Below are 15,961 nucleotides of genomic sequence, written 5' to 3' on the forward strand. Positions count from 1 at the left end.
TGCATTTGAACACAGCTGGTAGGGCTGCTTTGGGAAGTTGTGGAACCTTTAGGGGGTGGAGCCTTGCTGGAGGACATAGCCACTGGGGGCGGGTCTTGAGGTTTGATAGGCAGCTCCACTGTAGTCCACTCGGCTTCCTGAGTGTGGGCACAATGTGATCAGCCACCTGCTTCTTCATGGTTTCCCTGTCACAGTGGTCGACATCCCTCCTTAAACTGAGTCAAAATAAATTCTCCCTTCTCTAAGTTGCTTTTGTCATAACAATGAGAAAAATAACTGATACAAGGTGATACGGCCATTTGTGTAGAGTTGAAGTCAAGAAGATTTTTAATCATGTAAGTCTGTGCTGTCCAGTCAGTTCATTTAAATGTAAATTAAATCAAAATTCATTGAAATTAAAAATTAAGTTCCTCAGTGTCACATTTTCCTCATTTCAAGTGCTCAGAAATCACATATGTTTAGAGGTGGCATAAAAATTAAGAAAATGAAGCCAGGTATAGTGACACACACTTTAATCGAAGCATTTGGGAGGCAGAGGCAGGTCTGTGAGTCTGAGGCCAGCCTGGTCTATATAGTAAGTTCCAGAACAGCCAGGGCTACATAGTGAGACCCTGTCTTCAAACAAACAAACAAACAAACAAACAAACAAACAAATAAAAAACTAGGGCTGAAAGGTAACTTACTCCATGAGCACTTGAGTTTAAAAAAAAAAGGTCAATGGTCAATCATATATAATTCCAGTGCTCAGGAGGCAGGAGAGGCAGATTCCTGAGGCTTCCTGGCAGACAACTTAGTTTGATCAGACCCCAGTGAGAGGCTCTACCTCAAAAACACCAAGGTAGCAAGCTCCAGAACAATGACACCCGAGGTTGTCTCTTGCCTCCAAGAAGACGTGGACCCATATGTGCACACGCAGTAATGCAAATACACATATGTGGAAGAATTAATCAGATGTGAGGTGTGAGGACAGATCCTCACCCAGAAGCACCAAGTATTCTCTCGGTTTTCCCTCTGGTACCCTCTCTGTAGTCCTGTAGAGGGTCTTTCGGGTGGTCATTATTGTTGGATAAGGTACTTGCAATTGAGAAAGTAAAATGATTGGCGAATTCAAAAGAGGCTAGGGTGTTGCTGAATAAAGATCATTCTTCCAAATGAGTGACAAGGTCCCAGAGTGGGTTATTTGGAAATAAAGAGCAGAAGGTTCTGAGCCCCTGCATGTCATATGTGATAATTTTACTTGCCCACTTACTCACATGTGTCTGTTCTTTGTGCTTGTTTTATTCTATAACACTACCAATTTGGTGACCAAATATCAGATTCATAGCCAGAGACGGAGATGGAATGGAGAGAGAATGGAGATGGAAAGATGCAGACCCATTTATGTTACCAGGAACAACTCCAAGGTGTATCCCAGGGGCGTTTTGTTTAGGGCAATGTTTTTGTGAAGGGCTGATAGTCTATTAATCACACATAATTTGTGCCTTAGTACATGTTTCAACTTCCACTTGTCTTGATCATCAAATGCATCTCTGCAATTTATGAACCCAGTTAGAAACTGTCTTCGAGAAATTTATAATCTACAATGAAAAGCGCTGAAACCAAACCAACAGACATGATCCATTAAGTCTTCTGGACACAATAGTTGCATAAGTCAAGCATACAAACTGACAGATGAGATGAATTAGAAAGTGCTTTCTTCTTTCCACATGAGCCCCTCAAACGGCAGGTCCGACTACTTTGTTAGTGGGGAATATCTAGACTTTTCTTCATAAAAGAAATGGCTCACATTGGCTTACAACTAACACACTCACTGACTTGTGGCCAGCATTGAACCAGTAACATATTCCTACCACGCACTTCATGTATAGCTTACATGTGACTTACTGGGTACACGTCTATCTTCCCTGGAAGATGATGGCTTCTTTCAGGTGATAACTTTTGTTACCCTTCATGCTTAGTAGATTGCAATATATTACAGGGCACTACTTAGTCACGGAAACTAACTGGTACACAGATGAACAGTGAAGACATTTTCTAAAGGCCACATCTCTAATGTAACCCCTAGTGACCTTGGTGTTGGTGTTGGTGTTGGTGGTCGAATGGAGCTCTGTTTTATACTTTGATTACAGTGGTGGTTTTTTTTTTTTTTTCCTCTGTAGAGGAATAACCTTGTGCTAGATAGAAGAGCATCCTAGTTTCGGGAAGGAGGGTATAGGCAGACATCTGTATCAGGGGAAGAGGATACAAAGGAAAAGAAGACACTCATCTATAAGAAAAGACAGGAGTCGGGCTTGAACTGAAAAGCTTCGAGTTTCCATGGCCTTTGGAAATGCCACTCCTCCATCATAACTAGAAAACACTGACATTGAGAGCTCATTTAAATGCTTCCATCAGTATGGAAAAAAAAAGTGTAGCCTGATTTCGCTCTCTAACCATGCTCAGTAATTAGAAACAGAAGGCATGGTTCTGAATGTTTGCTTATGAGCCTCCCATTTCTAGGCCAGGCTTCACTACTCAGTGGCCACACAGGACTTACCAGTGGTCACAGAATTCTTATCTTCACTGGAAGAGTGTGAGGTTGCCATGGGCATTCCCAGAAAGAAAATGGAGACCTTGGGTACCATGGAGACTTTAAAATACAGGGAAGAGTGCCATTGTGCCTGCCTGTTTCCTCCCAGGCTGTAAAGCTGCTCTGCATTTGAAACGTAAGTCATTTCCAGGATGGTAAGATCCACATTCAATCCAAGACAGTCGAAAGTGGGGTCTCCGTGACACCGAGCTCGCAGTAACATACCCATTCGCCTCTGAGCACAAGAAAGCTCTTTGCTCAGGACTGATGCTTGATTTTTCTATCCTCTTGCAAGAAAGCCCATGCTTTGCAAAATGTAGGAGCAGAACACAACCTAAGCAGCCACAGGCAGCAGGTTTGGCTTCTGACAAAAGCCACAAAGGAAAGAGGAAAAAGGAACTTGTAATTAAGGACCTCGATTTGACAGGTACCTCATTTGTCAAATTAAAACATGTGGCCACCACTTGCTAAAGGATTTTGTAAAAAAAAAAAAAAAAAAATTTAAGATCATTTCTTGTTTTTCTACCTGACCTAAAACTTTTTTCGGATCTCATTTGCATTTTTCAATTATTCACACTTAAACAAAAGCTGTCCACACTATGTAAAAAGATGACTAAGCAATTTTGTATTAAGTAATCAAAGAGAGTCCTGCCAATTTTAGAATAATTAAATTTCAGCAGCTTAATATAAACAGTTCCAAGAACTACATGTGGCCTACCAAAAGTATAGATTACAAGTAGTCAGCCCCGTGGCCAGCTGGCAGTCAGCTCGACCTATTAAAATAGAATTGGTCAGAATTCGGAGTATTATTTTTCTTTTCTCCCCCCCAATATTTTTCCTGCATCCACATTTGTTTCTTTGGGAATGTTTTCAAATATACAAATAATAATAACAATAATAAAACTATTGTGGAATTTCACCTCTTGTAAACAAACCAGCATTTCTCTTGGGAACTGTCAGAACTCACAAATCATTCCAATGTCAACCCTGTCTACATAAGCAGCGAAAATGAAACGGAGGGAATGAACTACCCTGTTCCCATTCAAAGTGAAGTATGACCACGGAACAAGTGGATGTGGACGTTAAGTCATCTGCCCATCAGTTGCCAAAATATCTTACTGATTGCCTTTACCAGGTTGGCTGCTAGGCCAGGATTTCTTGATAATAAAGATAAAGTTTCATATATCCAGTTCCACTGGAATGAGTTAACTGTCTGAGAGATTAAAAACAATCTGAAGCTGGGCCTGAAGAGTTGGCTCAGCAGTTAAGAGCACTGGTTGCTCTTGTAGAGGACCCTTGTTCGGTTCCCTAGCCCATATGGTAGCTAACCACAGCCTGTGGCACTAGTTTCAGGGGATCCAACGACCCCTCCTGACTTCCTCATGCACTGAACATACACATGGTGCATGTACATACATACATGTAGGTGAAACTCTCACAAATATAATAAATAATGTTTTTAAGCAGCCTGAAAATACTGATATCTTATAACATTAGTTATAGCCTGTATAGTATATACAACCTGACAAGTCTAGGTTGAGAAAATACAGATAGCTTTGACTAACTCATCCTACCATGATTTTCAGTAGGCGTTTGTAATGGAAGGAATGTATGGTTAGATGAATATGAATGTGTCATCATACAAAAAGTCCTTATATGTTCAGTTCCATTATAAGCTCCATTGTCTTCCTCACTGTGTTTGAACCAAGCTATAATCAAGAGTAGTTGAGGATCTACAATTGTCACCACAGGGAAAGTGTCAGCAAAAGACAGTCAACAAATACTTATGAAGTGCCAGCCATGTTCCAGACGCTTTGTGTGATATGCTGTGGGTTTTTGTTTTGTTTTGTTTTGTTTTGTTTTGTTTTGTTTTGTTTTGTTTTGTTTTGTTTTGTTTTGTTTTGTCAACTTGACATAAGACGGAGCCATCTGGGAAGAGAGAGCCACAGTTTAGAAAATACCTCTATGAGATCAACCTTAGTCAAGTCTCTGGGGGCATTGTCTCAACTAATTACTGATGTGAGAGGGTCCAGCCCACTGTGGGCAGTGCCAGCCCTGGGCAGGTGGTTTTTGGAGGTAGCTGAAAGTGAGCCCGAGAGCAAGCTAGTGAGCATTTCTCCATAGTTTCTGCCTTACTTCCTGTTTCCACGTTCCTGTCTCCAGGTTCCTGTCTTGAGTTCCTGCCCAGACTTTCCTTAATGATGGACTATGACCTGGGATGTCTAAGCCAAATAAACCCTTTCCTCCCCAGGTTGCTTTGGTCATGAGGTTTTATTGCAGTTATACAAAACAAACTATGGCGTGGATGTGAGGGGTGAATGTAGCTACCCCACCTGCACCCACCATGCTTGCAGCTGATGGTGGAGACAGGCAACGAGCAAAACAAAAACTGAGTTAAGTACAAGCTGCTATGAGAGTGAGCTGTGGGAAGGGCCTAATGGTGTCCTTGGTGTTAGAATGAATTTTGGGTGCTAGCTGCTTATCAAACACGGGTAATCTCCATCCATACCCAGGGCGGCACTCATAAAGGGAATGTAAACACTAGAGTTTGCATTCATTTATCAAATATAAATTGGCACATGTTACATGCTAGACCTGGCCCTCAAAGTGCAGATAAACACAAATCCTTTCCATTCCTCTCTCCTAAAGAAGTGGATGTAGGTGTGTGTGGGGGGGGCAACTATTTGGGACAGTATCTGCTCTCATCTCCTTTTCCACTTCAGGTCCTAAGAAATACAAAAATAATGACCCACAGAACACTGTCTGCTAGAATTCATGCCGACAAGAGGAATCCATGTAAGATATCAGCTAGAGTAAGAGGCAGGAAAGAGGGGCCAGCTCTCTATTCCATCCAAGTCAATGACCTTCTGACAATTACAAGCATGTTTCTCACCTACCAGCAAGAAGACATTTGCTGATTGAGACAAAGCTGGTCCATCATGCTTTCAAAGTTTGCTTCCCAATTCCAGCAAAAGAACAGCTCGTAAGAAATTTATCCGTGTGGCAGGATATCTCACAAGCAGCTTTCCCACTCTGAATACTACAAACAGATCTTTTATTTGTTGACACACAGGCCCTGGACATTCACGAAAACAAGATGTTCTTTTGCTGTTTTTCTAGTTAAACAGATTTAAGTCAGGGTCTCAGACAAATTTTAAAAACAGATGTCACATAGCAAAAAAAAAAAAAAAAAAAAAAAAAAGTTTGCACTGACCCTAGCAAGGAGAGGCTGTCTCACTTTAACTTGGCTATCCTTTGGTAGCAGGAGGAGTGATCAAAACACACCTGAAAACAGGAAGCAGGGGCAACTTGAGGATCACTACTGTCCCCATTTAGTGAAGCCTCATAGGTCAGGGGAGCTGTGGGGCACCTAGGATCCTGGTTTGGAGAGTGCATATCACTGAGAGGGCTAGTGACTGGGAGGTCTAGGTGTCTGAGGAGGCAGCTGAGAACAGATAACCTCCCTCACATGGGCCACCATCCTCTGAAGACAGTAGCCTTCCCATGGCTGTTTCTCATGTTCCACCCTCAGAGACAAACGCAACTCTCAGTCAGACCGAACTCATGCGTCTTGGAACGATTTATTCTCATTTCAACCTCTGAGCCCTGTTTTTGCTCTCCTGTGTCCTGAAGAGCCCAATGTTCTTTTGTCCCCCCACATCTCATAATTCCCCCCACCCCCCAACCCCCCGCAGGATCTGGCTCAACTCTTATATTAACACAGAACATCGCTCCCCTTCTCCCCACTGACATGTCAGCCCTGCTGACAAAGAACTCATTGTATAGACCAGGAACTTGTAGCCATCTTCCTGCCTCTGCCTCCCAAATGCTAGTGTTATAGGCATGACCACAGTTGCCAATATTGTTCTTAATATTTAATACTACACAGCTTGGCTACTCAAGTATTTCCTAATTTCTCTTTGCTTTGACTGTATCTGAGGCTGTTCAATGTTAGGGCTTTGATATCCCCTTTCATTCTTGAGTATTTGCTAGGTGATTGTAGACGCATGGAAATATTTGCTGAGTTGGATTTATTGAAAAACACTGAATAATGTGCTTCTTTGCTTCCACGCAAGTACTTATTCCACTCATCTAGTTCCCATTTGCTTCCTGTAGCTTCTAGTATAGAAGTAGGGGCAGGTGGGTTCATTGGCACACTGCACTTAGAGCATTGGGGCATACTCTAACGTACCCCATAGTTCACTTCTCATCCAGCTCATCTCCTTATTCCTATGAGCTAGAAAACTGCTACTCATCCTAGGAATACTTGCTTATCATGTCATCATTCATTTATACCAGGCATGACAAACAAAATGCTTTTAAAGAAGTAAATATTTTAGAAGGGGTGGCTTTTGGAGAAATAGAAAACATATGCATCCCCAAGAACATCCCAATTCAAAATGTAAACAAACAAATAAAGTAACAACAACAACCAAAACCAAAACCAACCAACCACCCACCCACCCACCCATCCAAAAAAAAACATCAAAAACATACTATGCAAGGAAGCACATTTTCAGGGCACCATGGACTTCCAGTTGCTGGTTTGTGACCCTTATTTTTCATGATATCTAACCATAGGCCAGTCCCACCTCAGTAAGAAGCTCCAAGAACAGACTCATAATGATGTGTTCATATGAACTCAATATAATCCTATACAAGCTTAACTCAGACCAAAACATTGATTTAGCTAATAGATGTTTATAAATGCCAGTGTTATGTCCTTGTAACAATCTTTATTGTCTTCATTTCTTATACACAGATATCAAAACTCAGAGAAAGTGAGTTAGTTACAAAAGGTCATAGAGCTAGTTAGTGGTAGACTCGGGATTAATAATCAGGTAACCTGGTCCCACAGTGTGTGTTTTCAACTGTACCACTCAGCTACACAAGACCTGCAAATGGATTAAAGAAGAGAGACAGGAACAAGGACTTCAGTGATGAAATGATCATATGACAGTCTGGAAGAGTTTAGATGTGCCTACACAATCTTCCCAGGAGCCATTTCCTGTCAGAGGATTTTGGCTTGCTTGCTATTAGGGTAACTTCATACTTGATGTTTATTAATGAAGTAAAAATGAATCTCTTATTTGTGTTCATTTGTGCTTTGGCAAACTGATTTATTATTTCACTTAAGTGGGAGACACTTGAGAAAATAAGCTGAATGCGTTCTAAAACCTTAAGAAAACAAACTACCACACTTCACACTTCGGCCACGTCTTTGCTATGCTCACGTAATTAGCTTTTGACATGAATCCAAATCAGGGGAGTTCATCTGTGTCCATTTCTGGGGAGATCTAGGGTTTGTGAGTTATTTTGTACATCTCATTTAAGAGACAGGATATGACATTAATTGGAAGAAATTAGATCTGGAGTTGGGGCCGGGCCCCATCCCAATGAGAGGACTCACCGCCTTCACAAGAGGCCGCTTCTGGTCCCTCACCTCTGATTTTAATGAACATTTGACTCAAATGCCAAGGCAGCCTTCCTCTCCTTTTTATTTCAGTTCATTAGAAACAATTATTATGGTCCTCTTAAATGCCATTCAGATATCAGAATTATGGGAACAAATAATGTAGGGACAATTGGATGTCACTTTAAAAAATGACTTCAGAAAAAGAATGACACATGTTTTGTGACAATGTTTTGCCTATAACCACACAATGATGTATTATAGGTGGATGAGGGGACATGGAAATTTAAAGTATTGTGACCCTTTTGCCAAGATGAGGCTGATGAAAACTATGTAAAGAGTATCAGACACCACAATTTACATCAGTGAGTACATTATTGGATTCACTAAGTTCTCCCTCGCATTGAGTTTTCAAAAGGGTTCATTTCATAGGGAAGAATACTAGAATTGCTAGCCCAGACTTAAAATAGCACTTGAGGTGAAGCTGATCCCATTCAATGTATGTCTGTCGGATGAATGACTCAACAAGCAAGATGAATGCCGGAGGAAGCTTCAGCTAATGGTAACCACAGCCTTCCTCACCACCCTCAACTTACAATTACGACTTTAATTTACAAACTACTGGCCATTTATCTGGGAGAGGCAGTTTAAAAGGTCCCCAGAGTCTCCCTTTGTGACAAATGTCTTTAGATAAACTCTCCTTAATTTACATTATCCTGATAAAGCTGTTGTAACTTGAAGATGTATTTACTTCTGGCCTACCAAGCATCAGTGTTTCCGTCCATTCATGCATCAGTTGTTGGATCTCATGATGGACAGGTGGGACTGGAGCTGTGGTACCCAGCAGTGCTAGAGTATCAGACTGCATATTGCAGCCTGGGAACAGATCCAAGCACAAAACTCGAAACACAATTTCTAATCAATGCATGTGGCATTTGTACCATTGGAAAGGTAAGAAATCCTAAATGCAGCCATTGTAAGTCAGGGACCACTTGCATTTATAAATTTTGAAAATCTGTAATGAAATCAAGTTAAAAATCATGGTTATAAATACTTATGGGGGTTAGTCTTTGAAGATTTCAAGGAAAATGCTCTTAGCATGGTTCCTGCCTTCAAGCCCAGCACTTTGGCATCTGCTCCCATTCTGCGTTCTCTGGATTTGAGGAATACGCTCTCCTCCGGTCTTCGGATGCCCCCATCCACAATATATCATTTTTAGTTATTAAATAACAGGACTCGATATTAATGTTGGCCTTCTCCATCCTTTAAGAAAGTGTTTTCAGCCAAAGATATTAAACCACTCTTTCTCCCTGTCAGCAGAGCAGCCAACATCCTGAGATCACAGCTCATTTATACCACACTGGCGTGAATATTCAGACTCCATTTGTCTCCAGCTCTTAAAGGCTGGTGTTAGAATGAATGATGGACTTTTTGTTTAAAATTAGGAAAAGGGGGGGGGATCTCCCTCCAAGTAATAACTTTAGCCCAAAATATCCATTTCAGGGAATGCAACTCTGCCCTTTCCTCTCAGAAAACTCAATGGAATTAAGATTTAATTTGGCATTGTTGGACTTAGGATATAGAGAATAGTAGGAAGGAAACTGTCTCAACCCACTGCCCCCGATCCAAGCTGAGCATTTGTTCTTTTACTGGAGGGCTGTGGCGCTGAGTCAGGACAGAGGTAAAAGAAGTGTAGGAGTCCATGGAGTCAGAGCTTACCATTTTGGAACTCCAGGTGAGACTTCCGACGGTTATGTTTCAGATATAAATAGCTCAATCATTCCTTTCTTTTTGCTGAATATTCACTGCGCATATGGGAACCAGGGCTGGAAAGGAACTGTAGACAGGGCTCCTGGTACCATCCATCTGCCTTATCCCCGGCTGCTTGTGCCCGTTCTGCCCAGAAACCCTGGCATTCTCTTCCATTAGAAGCTGTGCTGGGCAAGGGTGTGAGCTCTCATGGAAGTTCCTCTGAAGGCCAAGTATGACTTCTTGGCCGGGGAAACACCACCATTTAGCCAAGCTTACAAGTGTCCACGTGAGAAGCTAGGATTTCTTCTCACTCTCCTAACCAACCAGGTGGGAAGACCCTGAGAACCCGAGCTCCCGTTCTCCTCAATCCCTAGCCAAGTATGGCTACATCCAGGCTCATTCTGGACCTGCTTTGATTCTCACGGTAAAGACCAGGAGCAGCCTCCTGTAGGGGAGACTCCTAGATAGACATGGGGTTCCAGGCCTTCCCCGACAAGTCTCATTCTACAAACACTCCCACTAGGAAACACCATATTTTACATTTAAATCCTATTATATATAACACATTGGAGCAAATCTGAGCTAAGAGACCAAACACTTTGTTAGGCATGTCCAAGCGAACTCATTCTGCAAAATTCAAGGAAAATGGAAGAAAACAAATTCCCAAACTTCTCTTTCCATCTGAAGCCTCAACTGTTTCTTAACATACTGGCCCATGGTGGTTATAAAGTCTCTCATTCACGATGTTCTGAAACAAGAGCAAAGGTTTCTGGGTGCTTACAACTCAAAGCCCGTCTTTCACATGCTCACAGGAAAGTGGTCTGTTCCTTCAAGCCTGTCAGGTGACTGGACTTAATGAGGCACAGTTGGGAGGAACCTATGCTGGCCGCCGGCCACCATTCACTGCAAGGCCCCGGCACAGCTCTTTCTTCCAAATTTTCCTCTTTTATAGAAATAGAAATTTGTGTAAAATTCCAGAACCAAGTGTCAGTGGCATTTTGAGGTACCTCCCCAGCAATGGGCATCTACTTCCTGGCTACTTTAGGACCATAAGGAAGGAAGTGTGGGAGTAAGTACTTGAAGAAAGCTGGTATTGAAAGAGTGGGAGTATGCAGAGAAGGTGCTGTAGACCTCAGATAGCCTTTCCTGCCAATAGTCACACACACACACACACACACACACACACACACACACACACACACACACCCCACCCCTCAAGAGAGGTTCTGTTAAAAGAGAACCAAGGACATAAGGAAGAAAGAAGGAAGAAGAATAGGGGACAATTGATATAATCCTGAAGCAATAATTGCCGGAGAATGGTGCTAAATTCCTGAAAAAAACCTTCTTTCAATTAAGGCCACCCTACCTCCCTCCATTTCCTCTGCCTTCTCTATCTTGTCTAAGGAAGCTCCTCTTTGCACTCCTCCAGTGCTTTGGCTGGCAGTCTTGTGGCGATTTAAATAGGAAACATGTCCGTCGTCCCCCCGCCCCCTACTAGTCACATGTATTTAAAACTTGGTCCCTGTTTGGAGGTGCTGTTTGGGGAGGTTATGGAACTTTTAGGACATGGAACCTCGCTGGAGGAAGTATATCACTGGGGGCGGGTTTTAGCGTGACCCCACTTCCAGCTCACTCTCTGCTTCCTGTTTACCTTTGAAATGTGATCTTTCAGCTTCCTGCTCCTGCCTCGCTGCCATGTGTCCCTGCATGATGGACTCTCACCCCTCTGGAGCAAAGAGCCGAAACAAACACTTTTGTCTACAAGCTGCTTTTGGCTGAGGTATTTTATCACAACAACAGAAAAGTAACTGGTTGCCGCGTATTGCTCCGGAAATCACTAGCCTTTTTGCAACAGGGAGCTTATGGGCTCCACGTGGCTCTGCTATCCTCTTTATTGCCTCAAGGTGATAGTATTAGTCATAGGGAGTAAAGAGTCCATTACTGAAAAAGGAGAAATAAGACAGAAAGTCATTACAAAACAGGAAAACATTCCTTAAAACCTCGATGGCATCTACCCGATCCACTGAGTGCTAACTAAACGACCAGGGCTGTAGCAGGCAGGCTGGTTTTTCATGATGTACCGTTGCATGCAAAAAATTTAGCAAGTCAGGTAAAGAGGTTGTACAACTCCTGTAAGCAGAGCCCAAAGAAACAAACTCTACTCACGGGGAAGCAGTCAGATGCCTACTTCTGAGTCTTTGAACACCAACTCTCGTGGGTTGAATGGGATGATCTTGAAATCTGTTATTGATTATCTGGAATAAAAGGGAAGATCGGAAGATAAGTAGAATAAATAACCTGTAGTTCGTGTAGAGTAGATATTCATTCCTGTGCCTTTGTTTATTTATTTTGTGAGTGTGTGGGCACATGTGTGCCACAGCGTATGAGTGGAGGGCAGATGACAGCTTGGACCCGTGAGGGTTCTGGGGATTGAATGTGGGTCGTCAGGCTTGGTGGCAAGGTATTGGACCCACTGAGCCGTCTCAGCAGCTCTAGAGCGTGTGTGTTTAAAACACCCGTTCCCTCTCGGGTACCACTGGTAGTTGGACGCTGAGGAGAGAACACAGGCCTGATACAAATGCTTACTGTGACTGGGGAGATAGCTGGGCTGGTAAAGGTGCTTGCTGTGAAAACCTGACCACCTGAGTGTGGATCCTCAGAACCCAAGTGAAGGTAGAGGCAGCCATCCAAGGGACTGTAATCCCGGGGAGATAGGAGTTGAGGACACGAGAATCTTCAGAAGCTGTCTGTCCAGCTAGCCTGACAAAGAAACCCTGGTCAAGGATGGTGGAAAGGTGAGAATTGGCAGGAAGGTTGTCCACTGACTTCCACAAATGCATCACATATACATGAATAAGCCATATGCACTTGCACACACACACACACACACACACACACACACACACACACACACACAAGGAGGGGATTATCGTACATTTTCACTTTAAAGAAAATAAATGTAATAATTACAGAATCTAAATGATGAGGCCTAAGAGGATGCATGGCTGTGTATCTGCTCTAACAGGACCAACATTATTTGTCTAGCTTCTGTTTCTCTGCTCCTAATACCTTTGGTATTTTAATTTTTTTAAAAAACAGAGTTAGTAAAGGGAAGAAAATGCTATGTGTAGGTGGAAAGCCCATTTTTGGTCTAGTGGGTATGTGCGTGTGTGTGATCTGTCCTGTGAGTGAGACAGAAAAACAAAGTAAATAACAAAGGAACTAAAAGAGAGTCAAGAGAGTGCTAGGCTCATATTGCACGTCTAAAAATGAGTCGATGGATTTTCTGCTCTGTTTCAGGGTAATCGCTGTCAGTGGGAACCAGCCCTCACCTTATCACTTCGAGCCACAGCTGACGGTGCAGTGCCCGGCACAGACATTCTGGCTGACCTTCCTCTGAAGCACTTGCCAAGCTGAGTCTAGACCAGACGTAGTTAAGGAAGGAAAAGGCTAAGGTAAAGGGAGGGAGGGAGGGAGCTAGACACACGTCCAATGAGCCTGTCTTCCTTCCCCAGACCCTAGTGAGCTGGTGGCAAACAGCCAGGCACTATTTATCGCTCCTTGGACATAACCATCTACCCAGGCGTGGGGAGAAATGGGTTTTACATGAAAACATTCACTATGGGGGAACGGAGGTGTGCAATGAAAGCAAAGGAGAGATTGTCTCCTTCGCATCAGATTTTAAGCTCTCCTAAAACAGTGATTTTCTTGGGCCCTGAAGAAGTGGCTAAGTGAACTTTTTGGTGACACAAGAAGTAGCAATTAGCATGGTTCTTGGTAAAAATTGGTTAAAACCATATGCAGGGGGCTCTATAATCATATGTGAATTTTCTGTTATTAAGAATGTTCTTAGGTATGATTTTCAAAATGGATGCCAAGGGAGAGTTTCAGATAATGACTTACTGTAACCAGGGATCACTGCAAAAGTTAAATTAGGAATTTAATAAGAAATAGATGGTGCTTTAGCCATCATGAAGAACCAGTTGAAGAATGAATTTAACATGTTACCTTCCACAGCTGAATTAGGGCCCCTTGATGTCAACATTATGATTTCTATCAAACTACTGTGATTGTGAAACTCATCCACAATGTTCGGTCCCCCCAGGGATTCAGGGAGAGTCACTCAGAAGGGGTCTTCAGAAGTGTTATCTTTGCTGGTAAACACGAGGGTATGGGTGGCTGGTGACATTGTCCCACCCATAAGAGGGTTCCATTTAGTGCCCAGAAGGACGACAAATACTTTGTGTTGTAGATTATGTTGAGAGGCACTTCTCCACACTTGGGAAACAAGAAGAGTGCTTTGTGTGGTTTTACACAAATTCCATTGAGTCTTCCACTCTAGATAATAAGATGGAACATTATTTAATGACAGGGGTGAGAGCTATGGGACACAATGCTTGAAATGGGAAAGGAATGGGAGGCAGCTATTTTAGTCTCAGTTGGCAGGAAGTCAAGTACCTTGTGGAGATGGATATTAAAATAAAATATTTAAAAATAGATCTGTGGAGTTCAGTCCAAATGAGTCGGTGGCAATAAAACATTAATGCTTGTCTCTTTCTCACTATTATAATTGGGTATGGAAGTTAGAAGTCTGTTAGAATAGAGGGAATTCTAGGGAATTTTGGGGCATTCAGGCCATTTAAATAAACACCGATGAGTAGATGGATATTGAACAAGTCACTTAACCACCCCTGGTCTCTCAGTTCTCAGCTCAATATGAAGTATTTGGAGTGTGTTTTTAAGAGATCTTCAACTCAGATGCTTTATATATGATCATATGATCTTTTAAGGAAAGAGCTGTGTTATGTATCTCAACACATGTGAAAGACCCTGTAGTTATAAATAAAAAGCCAACTGCACTCTCCTTTCCCAGACCACCTGGTCCTATCCCATCCCCGTCATTTCTAAGAGGTGTGTGTGTGTGTGTGTGTGTGTGTGTGTGTGTGTGTGTGTGTGTGTGTGTGTGTTTTCTGAGACAGGGTTTCTCTGTGTAGCCCTGGCTGTCCTGGTACTCACTTTGTGGACCGGGCTGGCCTCGAACTTAGAGATCCTTCTGCCTCTGCCTCCCAAGTGCTGCAATTGATTGAACTACTATGCCTGGCCTAGGATACATGTTTCTGAAATTGAATTTCATTTTCTTTTTCTTTCTTTCTTTTTTGTTTTTTTGAGACAGGGTTTCTCTGTGTAACAGCCCCAGATGTCCTGAAATTCACTTTGTAGACCAGGCTGGCCTCAAACACATAGAGATCCACCTGCCTCTGCCTCCCAAATGCTGGGCTTAAAGTAAGATAAATATGTTTTATATCTCCCTGAGAAATAAAAACATTCCATATAACAATGTTGAGAGCTTTCTGAGTGTGTACTATGTACAAGGAACCTGGTATGTATTCTCTTGTTTAATTTTTCCATCTGAAAGTAAAGAAACGGATTCAAGCTCATTGTTGCACAGTTAATAAATGATAGAGTTGAAATGAAACCCATAATGCCTTACTCCAAAGCTTTCTCCCTGGCTGAACCCCTGGAGTTTTCATAGCTTCCAAGGCTTTTCTAAGACTGGTTACAAAAACTGTTGTGAAGCAGGCTTTTGATGAGTTTGTTTTGAGTGTAGATTGACCAACGGAGATACCGAGAGTAGATCAGCATGGAGCAGTCCCATGTTATTATCGGAAACAACTGAAAAACTGGGATAAAATATAAGAAGGTCATTCCTACGGCATCGGAAAGCTGCTGCAGTAACCAGAACTTCAAGGCTCAACATATCTTCTTTTCAACAGTGTGTGTGTGTGTGTGTGTGTGTGTGTGTGTGTGTGTGTGTTTCTTTTAGTCAAAGGTCAGGTGGATGTAGGTGTGTGCACTTATATCTGGGACCTCAATTCTATTTCTATGGTCAATCTGTCTGTCTAAATGCCAGTACCATGCTGGTTTATTACTATAGCTCTATAGTGTAACTTGAACCAACTCCTAACAATTTATTTCCTTTAGCTTAGTGTATCACTCAACCCTTGCCAAAGAAGCTGCTTATAGAAGGAGATGGTGTTCTGCTGGTCAACATGCAGAGAATGAGAGACTACTAAGTGCTCAGCCCTAACCAGGATGTCTCTATCACACATCCTCCTTCTCCTGAGGCTCAGAGATTTTGGGTGAAGAGGAGGGTAGAAAGATTGTAAGGATCAGAAGCTGTGGGTGGCTATAAGGAAACCTTCTTTCAGGATGCAGCAGGGCAGTCA

General features: G+C 42.5%; 1 protein-coding gene across 10 annotated transcripts in view; it reads right to left on the minus strand.

The window, feature by feature from the left end:
* Cald1 (caldesmon 1) overlaps positions 1-15,961 on the minus strand; it is a 186,057-nt gene that overhangs the window by 110,361 nt on the left and 59,735 nt on the right. For 8 of the 10 annotated variants that reach the window (XM_076566538.1, XM_042273048.2, XM_076566529.1 and 5 more), the window contains exon 2: positions 11,901-11,989. The exons of the other annotated variants lie outside the window; for them this stretch is intronic. The gene's annotated coding sequence lies outside the window, so the exon portion shown is untranslated. The remainder of the gene's footprint in view (positions 1-11,900; positions 11,990-15,961) is intronic. 10 annotated transcript variants of the gene reach the window in all.

The sequence above is a fragment of the Peromyscus maniculatus genome, chromosome 3, assembly GCF_049852395.1.
Source record: "Peromyscus maniculatus bairdii isolate BWxNUB_F1_BW_parent chromosome 3, HU_Pman_BW_mat_3.1, whole genome shotgun sequence".
Taxonomy (NCBI): domain Eukaryota; kingdom Metazoa; phylum Chordata; class Mammalia; order Rodentia; family Cricetidae; genus Peromyscus; species Peromyscus maniculatus.